Source organism: Leuciscus leuciscus, assembly GCF_965113295.1.
Source record: "Leuciscus leuciscus genome assembly, chromosome: 1".
Classification (NCBI taxonomy): Eukaryota; Metazoa; Chordata; class Actinopteri; order Cypriniformes; family Leuciscidae; genus Leuciscus; species Leuciscus leuciscus.
The window spans coordinates 9,921,208-9,934,916 of NC_138725.1; the positions used below are offsets into that span (position 1 = coordinate 9,921,208).

The following is a 13,709-nucleotide window of genomic DNA, read 5'->3' on the forward strand; positions in this document are numbered from 1 at the left end:
GGTCACCTGATGGAGTTTTAGGACACCATTAGGTCACTTGATGAAGTTTTTCGGTTCCTTGCCACTGTTGCCTTCGGCTTGCTCAGTTGGGGATATTTTGGGGATATTTAATTTAATTTTATCAATCAATAAATTCCTCTTGAAACAAACTTTGTTGTATTATTTTTAATTTAATACTGTGAAGCTGCTTTGATACAATTTGTATTGTGAAAAGCGCTATACAAATAAACTTGACTTGACTTGACTTGACTTTCACGTGTAATAGGCACCAGATTAGATGGGTTTGCTGTACGGCTATTGAAGGCCTTAGACATTCTATCTTGTATTAGAACAGCAATAGAGAAAGATACAGGCACACTGGGTTCCCGCTTGTTTTGTAAACATTTGAGAAAGTTACTGTTATCAGAGCGGGGACCCGACACATATCACTGAGAGCTGGTATCAGTTGTTTTTGGTTCACCTCGAGCAGATGGAGGAGGGTGTGGGCCCTGGCGTTGTGGCAGAGGCCGAAGAGCTCTCACAGGAGGAGGGGGAGGGCGAGCTGGGCCCGCAGGCTTTGGTGGTAGCGGTGCCTGTCGTTTTTTGGTTGGTATCTGGGGGCTTGCAGCAAAAGAGTGGGATAGTTTGGTTCCAGCATACACCAGTTCTTCCATTTTCTGTGAGAAGCACAGAAGTGGCGATGATGATGCTGGGGAGAGGGAAAAGGTGTCTGGTGAAAGGGGCTGTTGCTCTGGTGTTAAAGGAGGCTGTGATATGCTGTCCTGGCTTCCCTGGCTGTTTTCCAGGAAGTCGTCCTTGGGTGCTGAATCTTGGAGCATTTCTAATATGTGTGTCTGTGGTGAGCTCTGTGGGCAGGGCTCAGCTGAGATTGAGTCCGTGAGCAGAGGTTGTTGTGGCGGAGTGGTGTTATCATTGTCCTTGTGTGATATGTCAACCGCATGTCCATTTTGCTGCTGAAGTGAAGTCCTGTGGTCAGTCATACTGTGTCCTGGTGTGTGTGTGCCATTCAGATTGAGTGGATTGGCACACATTGCAGAAGGATGATTGAGGGAGAAGTAGAAATTGTCCTTTAACACTCTTGAACCAAGTTTGTTTGGGTGATGGCCATCCCGATGAAAAAGTTGTCTCTGACTCCAGAAAAGATTGAAATTGTCAATGAAGTTTACTCCTTTTATATTGCAGGTTTTTTGCAGCCATGTATTTAGCCCAAGCAACCGTGAAAACCTGTTTGTTCCTCTTGCTGGGAGTGGTCCACTGATGAATGTTTGAACTTTCAGTCTTTTAAGTGTTTCAAAAAGTTCATTGAAATCCTTCTTAAGGAGTTCTGACTGCTCTTTATGAATATCATTCTTCCCCACATGAATTATGAGTCGATTTGCAGTCTTATGTTTCATTAGAATGTTCTGAAGTTCCCTGTTTACATCAGAAGTTGTTGCTTGTGGAAGGCAGCACGTAGTTGTATCCCTGCTGCTAATGTTTCTGATTATGGAGTCCCCCACTATCAGAGTCCTGGGCTCGGCTGCGCTCTGAGCTGAGTGCCGCTGTCTGCTCGACCTTGAGCACCAGTTAGCATCAGTGTTAGCTACTGGCCCATTCAGTCTGTTTTCGATCACATTCATCACATTTGGGGATTCCTCATTTACATTCATTAGTACTTCAAATCTGTTCTCAAGATGTATAGGTGGTGGTAGCAGACCAGTGTTTGCAATCCTTGTCGGAGCTGTATCTGGGGTAGAGGATGCTACTGCGGCAATATGTGATGCTCGTGACAATCTGATGTCTCGAGTGCCTTTGGGTCTCGCTCCCTGTTTGTGCCATCGATTTGTAAGTCGATCGGCTTGTTTCTCTACCTGTCGAGGAGCACTAGTTTCATGGGACTTACCGGCTGTATGCTGAGGCTGTCCATGACGAAGCTCTGTTGTGTGCCCCGTCTGGTTTGGTGGTCCCGTAAGTAACTTTGTTTCAAGAACTGCAATCCTTTGTAAAAGTCTGTGGCAGTTGGTGCAGCAAGTAGATTCTTGAACCTGAAGAGGCATTTTCTCTCTTATCCTTATGAATGTAGGCAGTTGTGTTTTCCTTTCCCGGAATGTAAGCTGGTCGGGTAAAATAATTCTGCGTTTTTGTAGTAATCCAAACTTTGTTGTCTGAGCACTGTGCTGATTGCTGAAGATAAAATTAGGTGATAAAAGGAAATAAAATATAAAAATATAGGAGATAAAATGTAAAAGCAATAGAGCAGAGCGCGGAGCAGTAAGCAAGAGCGTCCAAACAGTAGCTGAGCAGGAAGTAGTGTGTTAGGCCCGGAGATCGTTCCTAAGCCTGCTGTGGGTCAAGAGGCCGTTCCCAGGCTCATTGCCTTGCCGGCGCTGCCCAAGGGTCTTGCCCTGCTGGCACCGCCCAAGCTCCTTGCCCTGCCGGCGCCGCCCAAGCTCCTTGCCCTGATGGCGCCGCCCAAGCTCCTAACCCTGCCGGCGCGGCACAAGCTCCTTGCCCTGCCGGTACCTCTCAAGCTCATTGCTCTGCCAACCCCACCCATGCTGCCTGTCAAGCCTGAATCTCTTCACGTCGGACCTGCCAAGCCTGAGCTCCTTCGCGTCAGGCCTGCTGTTCCAGAGACTGTTCACGTCACGTCTGTTTATCCAGAGACTGTTCACGTCACGTCTGCCGAGCCAGTGTCTCCGGACAAGATGGCCGCCGCCGAGCCAGTGTCTCCGGACAAGATGACTGCCGCCGTGCCTGTGTCTCCAGACAAGATGGCCGCTGCCGAGCCAGTGTTTCTGGACAAGATGGCCGTCGCCGAGCCGGTGTCTGTTCCTGTTCCTGAGCTGGTGTCTGTTCCTGTTCTTGTTCCTGAGCCGGTGTCTGTTCCTGTTCCTAAGCCGGTGTCTGTTCCTGTTCTTGTTCCTGAGCCGGTGTCTGTTCCTGAGCTGGTGTCTGTTTCTGTTCTTGTTCCTGAGCCGGTGTCTGTTCCTGTTCCTAAGCCGGTGTCTGTTCTTGTTCTTGTTCCTGAGCCGGTGTCTGTTTCTGTTCTTGTTCCTGAGCCGGTGTCTGTTCCTGTTCCTGTTCCTTAACCGGTGTCTGTTCCTGTTCCTAAGCCGGTGTTTGTTCCTGTACCTGCGCCGGGTCCTGTTTCTGTTTCAGACCCGGTGTCTGTTTCTGCGCTGGTGTCTGTTCCTGTGTCATGGCTGCCCAAAGGGTCATCTCCACCATGGTGCCTGAAGGGTGGTCTCCACCATTGCTGCCCGAAGGGTTGTCGTCTCCGCCATAGCTGCCCGAGTGGTCATTTCCGCCGTGGCCGCCCGATGGACTGTCTGCTCTGCCCTGGCCACCCGATGGACTGTCTGATCTGCCCTGGACGCCTGCTCGGCATTCACAGTTTGTCCTGTGTTTGTTTAGTTTGGTTTATTGTGAGCACATGGCTTGTCTTGCATTCCTTGTGCCATGTGCTTGTTGATTGATATCATTGATTAATCTTCCCCATCTGCTTTGTTCATTACCCTCTTTTGTTTGCTCCCTATTTATTCTTCCTGTGTTTGCAGTCCTGTGCTGGTTCGTTGTCCATGTTTCCCTTGTGTATGCTGTTCCTGCCTGAGATCTCTCTTGTTTTCCCCCACAGGGTAGTTTTTGTTTGTAGTTTTTGTTTTGTCTTTTTACTTAATAAACATCCTTATTTCCGAATCGAAATGTTTCTCACTAGATCTTGCAGCGATGATGCTATTAATTCTGAAGCGAATTCAACGGATTTCTTCACTGGCTCTCCAGAGTCTGAATCTCCTAGTAACAGTGTTGCGTGACTGGCAAGTTCGGGGTGCTGCGCTGTTTATGATTTGTCCGAACTAATAAACGGTCCGTGAAGCATAAATGAGTAACGCATTTTCGTTCCACTTTTATTGTTTGCATTCGCTGCTCGGCAACGTTGTGGCCACGCCAGCGCGACCTAAATAAATATTTGGCCGCACCGCAGGAAAAATGGTCGCAAAATGTGACCAATTGGTCGCAGTGTGGAGCCCTGCTGGGGTTTTTTTTTTTTTTTTTTAACAAATGGTCATAAAGGGAGGTTTGAGAATTTTATATTGATTGTCAACATCAGATCAAGCTAAATACTATTTTAACTGTTTTATTTTACATAGTAAACACCACGTTACTGATAAAGTTGTATTTGTCAAATATCACAAGTTATTCATAGTTATAAAGATTATGCTTACATAACTTTGGTAACGGGGTTGATGAATTCAGTCAATGCTACAGTTTGTGTAAAAACTGAGACAATGGATTGAGATTATTTTCTTGTCTTCCCATCATGCTGTAGAAAGAGCCCAGATGATGTCACGATTTTAAGAAATGCTGTTTTAAAAGGAAGAAAATCATGTCAGGAGTAACAGGGTTGAGTGAAACATGAAGGACACAGATAAAGATAATACAAATAGTTAATTTAAAGCCAGTTAAAGTTATGGCCACTCTACACTTTGAGCTTGTGAAGTTTCTACAGACACTGCAACGGTCGTGAAATGATGTCACATTCTGCGGCAGCTTTTTTACAAACATTAATTCAACATATAACAAATAATAATAATTTCAACATTTTAAAATAAACAATCCACTCCACTTGAATGCTAAACGCTTGTGTTATTTCTCACAGGGTAATTCACTTGAGCTTGTGTTTCTGGTGTCCCACTTTCACATGCGCATGAATGGAAGTCAGTGCAAGGAAAAGTCTAGTGTGAACGGCCATTAATAAAACGTTTTTAGTCAAATAAATATCAATCAATCAAAGTTGGTGTCAAAATATGGCAAGTGTTCACACTGTGACAAGAGATTCAGTCACTCATCATCTCTGAAAACACATGAGAGGATCCACACCGGAGAGAAGCCGTTCTCATGTGATCAGTGTGGCAAAACATTTCTTAGGTCATCAGACCTGAAGACACACCTGACAGTTCATATGAAGAAGAAGCCGCATTCATGTTCTGTGTGTGGAAAGAGTTTTTCACGGCGTCACAATTTACATAAACATGAGAAAATACACACTGGTGTGAAGAGAGTACATGTGCTTTGAGTGTGGGAAGACTTTTACAATAGCAAAGTGTTTAAAACAGCACCAGATGATCCACACTGGAGAAAAACCTTACAAGTGTTCACACTGTGACAAGAGATTCTGTCACTCATCAACTCTGAAAACACATGAGAGGATCCACACTGGAGAAAAACCTTACAAGTGTTCACACTGTGACAAGAGATTCAGTCAGTCAGCAACTCTGAAAAAACATGAGGATCCACCCAGTTAACAGGGAACGTTCCCATAACTTTCACTAACGTTATGTTAAAGTTATGTAAATGTTAGTAAAAAAAACTTTACTGAAATAATGTTTCTGGAACATTCTTATGTTTATAGAGTTAAAATACATTTTCGTAACGTTGAGAGAAAAACGTTCTTAGTTTTGGAACGTCCTTGTGATGTTATTTGTTCTTGGCTGATGTTCTCATAATATTGAGAGAAAATGTTCTTAGAACAACATTCCCAGATAACAAAAATATGTTCTTAGAATGTTTTTCTAACATTCCCATTAAGTTATGAAAACATTATTTCTGAATGTTTTCTGGACGTTCCAAACATCCGTTTTTTTTTGTTTGTTTTTTTAAGTATTAATAAAGTTTTATCCTTTTGGAAATGTTATGAAAACATAATAATTTTTTTTAAGACCGTTTTGTCCTAACATTTATACATAACTTTTAAAGAACGTTAGTGAACAATATGGGAATGCTCTCTTTAGGTTATAAAAAAAAGAAAGTACTTGAAAGTTCTCTTCAGGTTATAAAAAAGAACCTACAGAGAATGTTCCTACTAGAACGTTCTTATTTGGTGCCCAAAACAATAACCAAATGGGAACCACATGGGAACGTTAGGGGAAAGTTCTGTGTTTGTTGGGTTCCTTGTTAGCTGGGATTGAACCTAAAGCATTACACTAATCAATCAGGACTTTGAATTTCCCTTCACTAACGGCATTTCATTAGCCTGGGAAAACCCAGACAACTTCCGGTAAATTTAGATAAGCTCTGCAAGTAGTCTGGCAAAGAGCTCATTCAAGCCCATTTCTAATCCGTCGAAATTGCGGCACCAATCAGAAACGTTGAGGCAGGCTTTACACGATGACGATCGCTCTGATTGGTTTTAGGTCTATCCAATTGCGCCCAGAGGCATTTGGGCGACGTCCACTCCGCTGGTGAAGCACCAACTTTTAAATGCATTATTATATTCAAATTGCAAACACATGAGGACAGTCTCCATGAAAGACCCACTGGCAGATGAACGTGCTACTACATTTCTCTCCGAAACGGTAGGAAATTAAATTAGATTTAATAGAGGATTTTAACTGTGACAAGATGATTGACGGCAGTTTACGTGACAGGATGCACGCGACAGATTCGTCCGATAAAGATGACGAAGTAGTATGTTCCAAAGCTTGCCTACTTTTTTGCTACACATTCAAAAGTAAATACCTTTTCTTCACAAAAAGAATACATACTTTTATGGCGTTGTGTAACTTAAGGTACACGATGACGATTTAGGTCTATCCAATTGAGCGACGTCTGTTGGTGACGCCCCTTTGGAAATGATTTGTCTATGGAGCTTTGCCAGACCATAACTCAGTTACTACTGAGAATGGTCTGGTTTTAACCAGGCTAGCATTTCATCTGATTCTGATTAAAAGTCTTAAAGTTTTTGGAATTTTCAGTGCATGTCTGTGTGAGTGCAAGCTGTTGAAGCTCCGCCCCCTGTGCCGGGAGCAGCAGCTCATTTGCATTTAAAGGAACAGACACAAAACGGTGCATTTTTGCTCACCCTCAAAAATTGATAGATTTAACATGCTATATAAAAATATCTGTGGGGTATTTTGAGCTAAAACTTCACATACACACTCAGAGACTTATTTTACATCTTGTGAAAAGGGCATTATACCACCCATTTAAAAAATGTGACAAATCTAAAAAATGTTATGATACCAGCATTTCCCTCTAGCATTCTGAGCAGATTCTTAAACACCTCTGATTGGCCACTGTGTTGACACATTCAACATATAGACAAACATCCAGCGTCTCCAGACAACCATTACATTTTAAGGTCTCTCTTCAGCCTAAAGCATCACTGTAAAATAACAGTATTTGAATCTCCGTTTGAAACAATTCATATACATTGAATTTACATTGGGTTGTGTTTTTGGTTTAGAAAATGTAATTTTTGCTCTTTATAATTCCATTGTTTGGACTGTGTACTTCCCAGAGATTATTTACAAAATTTTGTGTACTACTTCAGTAAAATGTGAATCTTAAAGTAAAGTCTTATCTGTTATTTTTGTCATTTTAATATTTAATGCACTTAGAAATATTATACTCTGGAAAAAATGTGTCAACAGTTTTTGGTGCTTAAAACTCCTGTTACTTTGAAATCCAGACCTGTAGCTGTAAGAAATGAATTGCTTACATGTTATGAATTAATATAAACATAAATAGAAACAGGGCAGCACAGTAGCACTATCACCGCGAGGCGGTCCCCGGTTCGAGTCCTGGGTGAGCCAGGAGTTAGCAGGTTCTCCGTGATTTCCTTCAGGTTAGTTAGCGATACTCGAGTGTCTGTGTGTAAGCCGGGTGATGGGCGGGCCATCCGTTCAGGGTGATGTGAAAGTCCAGAAAACATTCAAAAATAACGTCTTCATAACATTTCCAAAATTATAGAATGGAATGTCCCTGTAACGTTTAGATACGCCAAGAAAAAAAAAAACGGATGTTTTGAACGTTCAGAAAACTTTCAGAAATAATGTTTTCAAAAAAACAGGCTCTGCTGCTGAAGGTGAATCCCATGCACTCTCATAGGCCTCTCCATGACTCTCACAGAGGTTATGTAGAGCACAGGATGTCAGCACTGTAGATTTCACAAGGTCGATCCCACAGTCACTTCTTTTAAAGGAACACGCCGACTTTTGGGGACTTTAGCTTATTCACCATATCCCCCAGAGTTAGATAAGTCCATACATACCTTTTTTATCTCTGTGCGTGCCGTAACTCTGTCTGACGCACCCACCGCTAGCCTAGCTTAGCACAAAGACTGGAGGTAAACGGCTCCAGCTAGCATACTGCTTATTTGTCACAGCGTGTACAAATAACAAGGTCACATGAGACACAGCCATCTTCTAACCGCATACATACTGGGAACTATATTCTCAGAAGGCGAACTCCACAGAAGTAGCAGTGCTTCGCCTTCTGAGAATATAGTTCCCAGTATGTATACGGTTAGAAGATGGCTGTGTCTCATGTGACCTTGTTATTTGTACACGCTGTGACTATACAAATCACAACATGTAAATAGGAAAATCTTGGCGTTATTTTGTCACTTATTGGGAGCAGTCGGGCCATTTATTTAAATTTTTTTACAGATCGGGTTTTGGTCGGACTCGGGCTCATTTAGCTTCTCTCTCCTTTCATCGTGCCCATAATATACGTGCAGAGGCAGGCTACTGTATGAAATATTGTTATATTGATAATATTATAAATATGCAATGCAGTATGCAATTACGTGAGTGCAATGCATTAGGTGACAGTTGACCACATTACCACAACAAACAATGAGCCTGAAGACTTCAACAGTGGATGCTATTCTTTTTCTTCACAACACTCGCGAATAAACGGTGGTTCAGTGGTACTCAGTTCAACAGATTTTTTTTTTTTTTTTTTTTTTTTTTAACGTTAACCAGTTGGCGAAGAGTTCTTTGAAACGTTGTTCTTCAGTAAAGTTATTAAACATCCAAAAAAGGCAGGCCTTAAATCTTTATTTACTGCTGGATCACATTTGGCTATATAATATTCTCTACTGCATGCTTATGCTTCACTGTAATGGACAGTCTGTATTCATATTTGTGGGCATGATTGTCGGTGGTGGTAGTTGTTTGAGGCCTATAATAAAATTTGACCTAGTAGCGTGTGTGTATGTGTGTGCGTCTAGCAGAGACAGCGTGCATCACAGAGCACGCGAGAGAGCTTAAAGTGATATTGATGTTGGTCTCGGTTTGGGCTGAAAAATTGCGGATTAGGGCTTGAACACCACGGGCCAAGTCTCAGTTAGGGCTGGATTTTTTGCCCTGTGCAGGGCTCCAGGCAGGATGCTAGCTGGAGCCGTTTACTTGCAGTCTTTGTGCTAAGCTAGGCTAGCGGTGGGTGCGTCAGACAGAGTTACAGCACGCACGGAGATGAAAAAGGTATGTATGGACTTATCTAACTCTGGGGGATATGGAGAATAAGCTAAAGTCCCAAAAAGTCACTGTGTTCCTTTAATAAGGCAACGCCATCTTCCTTTCAATCTTCCAAAAAGCATTTTCAACCACTACACATGCTCTGGAAATGTTCATGTTGTAGACCCGCTGTTCCGCAGTCAGCCGACAAGTGTCAATGAATGGTTTTAAGAGCCAGTTCTGCAAGGGATAGGCAGAGTCCCCTAGGATGTAGTAACCAACATTCACCCCACCAATGTTTTTGGTGTTAGCTGGTATGTGGTTTCCACGGCTTGCCAACTCCCAAAGTGTGGACAGTCTCAAAAGTCTCTCAGTCTTCTGTACTCGGAGCCGGTTGCAAGCTTCCACAGTGCAATGGCTACTCTCATCTTTAGAGGTACACACACACAGAAGTTTGTGTCCCGTCTCTACATCGCTGGACGCAGTTTGTTGCACAAGTGCATAAATGTTTCTTCAGACATTCTGAAGTTCTTCAGCCACTGAGTGTTTGCAAAAACCAGTTCAGATCAACGCAAAAAAAAAACTTTTTTAAGAGAGAGCTGCCATTTCTGCCACATACAAGATCTCGATCACGCAACAACATTACTACACAGAGCTGGCAGATCCATTGAGAAAGCATTTTAAAGGGATAGTTAGGAAAATTAGCCCTTGATTTACTCACCCTCAACTCATCATAGATGTGAATTCTTTCAGACAAATACAATCGGGGTTATATCAAAAAATGTTCTGGCTCTTTATAATGTGCATATAATGGCAGTGAATTGCAGATTAGGATGATTCTGAGGTGAGACTTGCGTCTCGAATGATGGTGCTACCTTCACAAGAGAGAGTTCAAATGTTAATTCCCTTTGTTCTCTCAGAGAGTTGCCCTCTCTTCCAGTTCTTCCAGTTTTTCCAGTCTTACATCCGTAATCTTTCTAAGTTTTTTTGTAAAACTAATAAACTAAGTTTTTCTTTCTAAACTCTTTGCCTGTTCTTATATTAATTTTTGCCTTCAAAAATATTTGCTAACAATTTAACCTGGTTCACAAAATTCTTATCAGAAAGCAATTGTTGTTTAATTTCCAGTATCTACGTATCATATTACCTTTATTCAAATACCCATCAAAAGAAATCAATATCAATTTGTGGTCTAATAGAGGAGCACAAGCAATTTTTGCCAAGGTAGACAAAAATCGACAGGCTTTGGATGGGTGCTTAGTCACCACGAGAGGAAGCACTCTGCGGACACAGCTGCATCGCTACAGAGCGTTCCACCGGGGGAACCCCAGTGTACCCACGGGCAGCGGCCTCATCGGGGGGAGGAAAGGCGGAAGAGGTCGACGAACGATCGCGGGAAGACAATGGTGTCTTCCAGGACCTCGTTACCTCCTCATGCACCTCCGGGAAGAAAGGTATTGGGGTAGGACACCGACGAGGGTCAGCGGCCGCACCCAAAAACCAATCGTCCAGCCGCGAGCGCACAGGGTTGGGTGGCGGGGACCACTCGAGCCCAATGGCCGTGGCTGCCCGGGAAAGCATGGCTGTCATCTCGGGTCTGACTCGGGCAATGCTGGCACACCGTAAGGTGGCAGCATAGCCGAATCTTCACTTCCCGAGGACTCCTGCCCACCTTGATGCAGCGATCGACATTGCACCCTCATCTGGAGCGCCGAAAGAGACACGCGGGGCCTCCGTAGAGGGACCAGCGGTCTCAATCTGAACACTCTCGTATATAACTATAATTTTCCTATACTATTGTGTAATGTAAAATATTATTTTTCATTTATACTGTACATTTATAGGCTATATGGATTACGTCATATGAATACTTATATAAACCATAAACACCAGTGATAATGTAATGTAGACTTGAGACTCTATATCATAACTAAAAAGATGTTTGAGCCCTCTTTAATGTCCAGGTACAAGTCAATGCTTTTTCTTTGTTCAATGGGTAGAAGCTCTTCATTTCCAGCTCTCAAAGTGCACCAGATTGATGCATTTAACCTTAAAATCGACAAAATGTTCTTGCGGGGGAGCATGTCCCCGAACCCCCCTAGAGGGACAGAGGTCCACCCAATATAGTTTTACAAAATCCTATGAGAAAGAACGATCATTTATGAACTTTACTCCCTCCAGCATAGTGCAACAAAGTCCTTTTAAGTCAGTAAAACCGTTAATGGCAAATTAAAACGGGGGTTCAACAGGACAATGTTATTATTATAGATAAATGTGAATAAAATGTTATATGTTTGATATTTTTGTGTCAGATGGTGAGAAATAACAGTAAACAATCTTTCAATATAGCAGTTTTATAGGCTTTTATCATCTATCCTGACTCAAATAATGTGTTTCTAACAGCAAACACTCAGAATAAAGTGAGATGATCTGCTGATGATCCTGAATGGATTGTTGAATGAGTGTTGATAGTCTGAGGCTCATCAATATTAACAGATCTGCTGAAAACACTCTTTATTTCATGACAATAGTTCCTGTTTTCACCTCATTTATTATGCTGATGTCTTCAGATCTCCTGTAAATTGACACTTAAAGCTCATTTCATTGGTGTCAGCAGACTGAGGGGATTTGATGATTACTATATGTACATTTATTTCTGAGTTTAACTGTTTTGTCTTATCATTATTTGTATTTGGAAGAATTTACATTAAGATATTTATGTTTTTCTTTATTTTTGCATATTGTAGAATATTTGTATTGGTTATTAACTGGATTAATTAATATGAATAATGTAAATTCACAACATTTCAAAAATAATATTATCAAAGACATTATTCTATTATATCTGGCTCAGGGCAGGAGCATAAGAGAAGCAAAAGCCGCGTTTCCACCGAAATTACCCGGAACAATTTGTCCCAGGAACTTTTTTCCCAGGAACTTTTTTTGCCCCAGACCGGTTGCTTTCTGTGTTTACACCGCGGTCTAAAGTACCGGGAAGGTAAACTCATAGGGTAAACTGCGCGCAACTGCTCCTCCCAGTCTGCGACGGACAGTAATCAATTTTGAGCGCCACATTTATAATAAGTATGGAGGAGTTTCAAACTGTGCTGCAGTTATGTATTGGTTTACTAACGAGGTAATTAACAAAACAAAATAGACGAGCACTGATACTAAAGCGTGTTCAGAAAGCTCGTATGCGTATAAAATTAGACAAGGTATGTTATCAGTTATTGTGAGATGCCTGGGACGAACGCGCAAAAATTTCCCCTTTCGCAAATACGCTTAAAAAAAAGCCTGAACCCCATCTATCAATCATAAATAGTGAATAGTCTTGTAAATAGTTGTTTGTTACTAACCTCAAAGCGCTATATTTCAATCCTGTTATAGTAAATTTGTAACATGGTTTAGAGTGCCTTGCAATAGATGACAATGTGTAAACATAATGACTTAATAATAAAAGCTGTGGCAGAAAAGACACGAGCACTGATAAAGTGTGTTCAGTAAGCTCGTAATGCTAACGTTAGATATAAAATGTGTATGTTATCAGCTATTGCGGACATTGGCCGTGAGATGGCTGGGACGAACGCGCAGAAAGTTTCCTCTTCCACAAATACCCTTAATAAAGCCTGAAACTCGTCGCCAGTCCACCAGTTTTTTTATTAAATTCCATATTTGCAGACAGACAACTCTTACTGCATGAAGCCACGACACGAACCGCAATAGATTTTTTAAAAAGGGAGGTTAAAAATAAATAAATGCTGCGTGGTGTCATCCAACCAAAATGCGGCGTGAACACAACCAATCAGCTTGTGCAGCGCACAAGTCCCACCCCTGAAAGTTCCTGAACTTTGAAAAAGTACTACCTCATGAGCAGGGACTATCGGAGGGGGAAATATTTACCCGGAACTTCATTTAGACCCTGGTTCCTGTGGTGTAAACACATCGAGTACCAGCCCAAAGTTCCTAGTTCCTGGGGAAAGTTCCTGCGGTGGAAACGCGGCTAAAGTATGCGACTGGAATGGATGGAAATGCTCACAGATGGTGAATTCCTTAGTCTCATGTTCACTGCTTAAAATAAAAGTATATGGAATGTATTGATTACCTTTAAGGTGTTTATATGTTCGATACTGGACTCAAGTTGCTTTTGCAAATGCACTCTGCTTTGTTAGATACAAAAAAAAAAATGTGTATAGTAAAGTTTATTCTCTGGCATCAAAACCCCAAGACTTCAATATTGACTTTTAATGCAGTGACAGACTCCACAACAATATTTGAATGAAGAAGGAGAATAATTTTGGGGTTCTGAGTTGAATGAGCATCAGTAACTTTATGATAGACAGACAGACATGATGTACACGATTTTACAGATGTGTCATTTAGTTAAAAAACCCTCACTAACTGATTTTTTGTTTTGGCAGATAAGCTCCTCCTACAGCAATCACATCATCAGTGAAGCCCTTCCCACTGTAGTCACATCATCAGTGAAAA

General features: G+C 41.9%; 1 protein-coding gene across 1 annotated transcript in view; it reads left to right on the forward strand.

Annotated features, from left to right (window-relative positions):
• LOC309492462 (uncharacterized protein) overlaps positions 1–13,709 on the forward strand; it is a 195,276-nt gene that overhangs the window by 18,057 nt on the left and 163,510 nt on the right. The window lies entirely within an intron of this gene.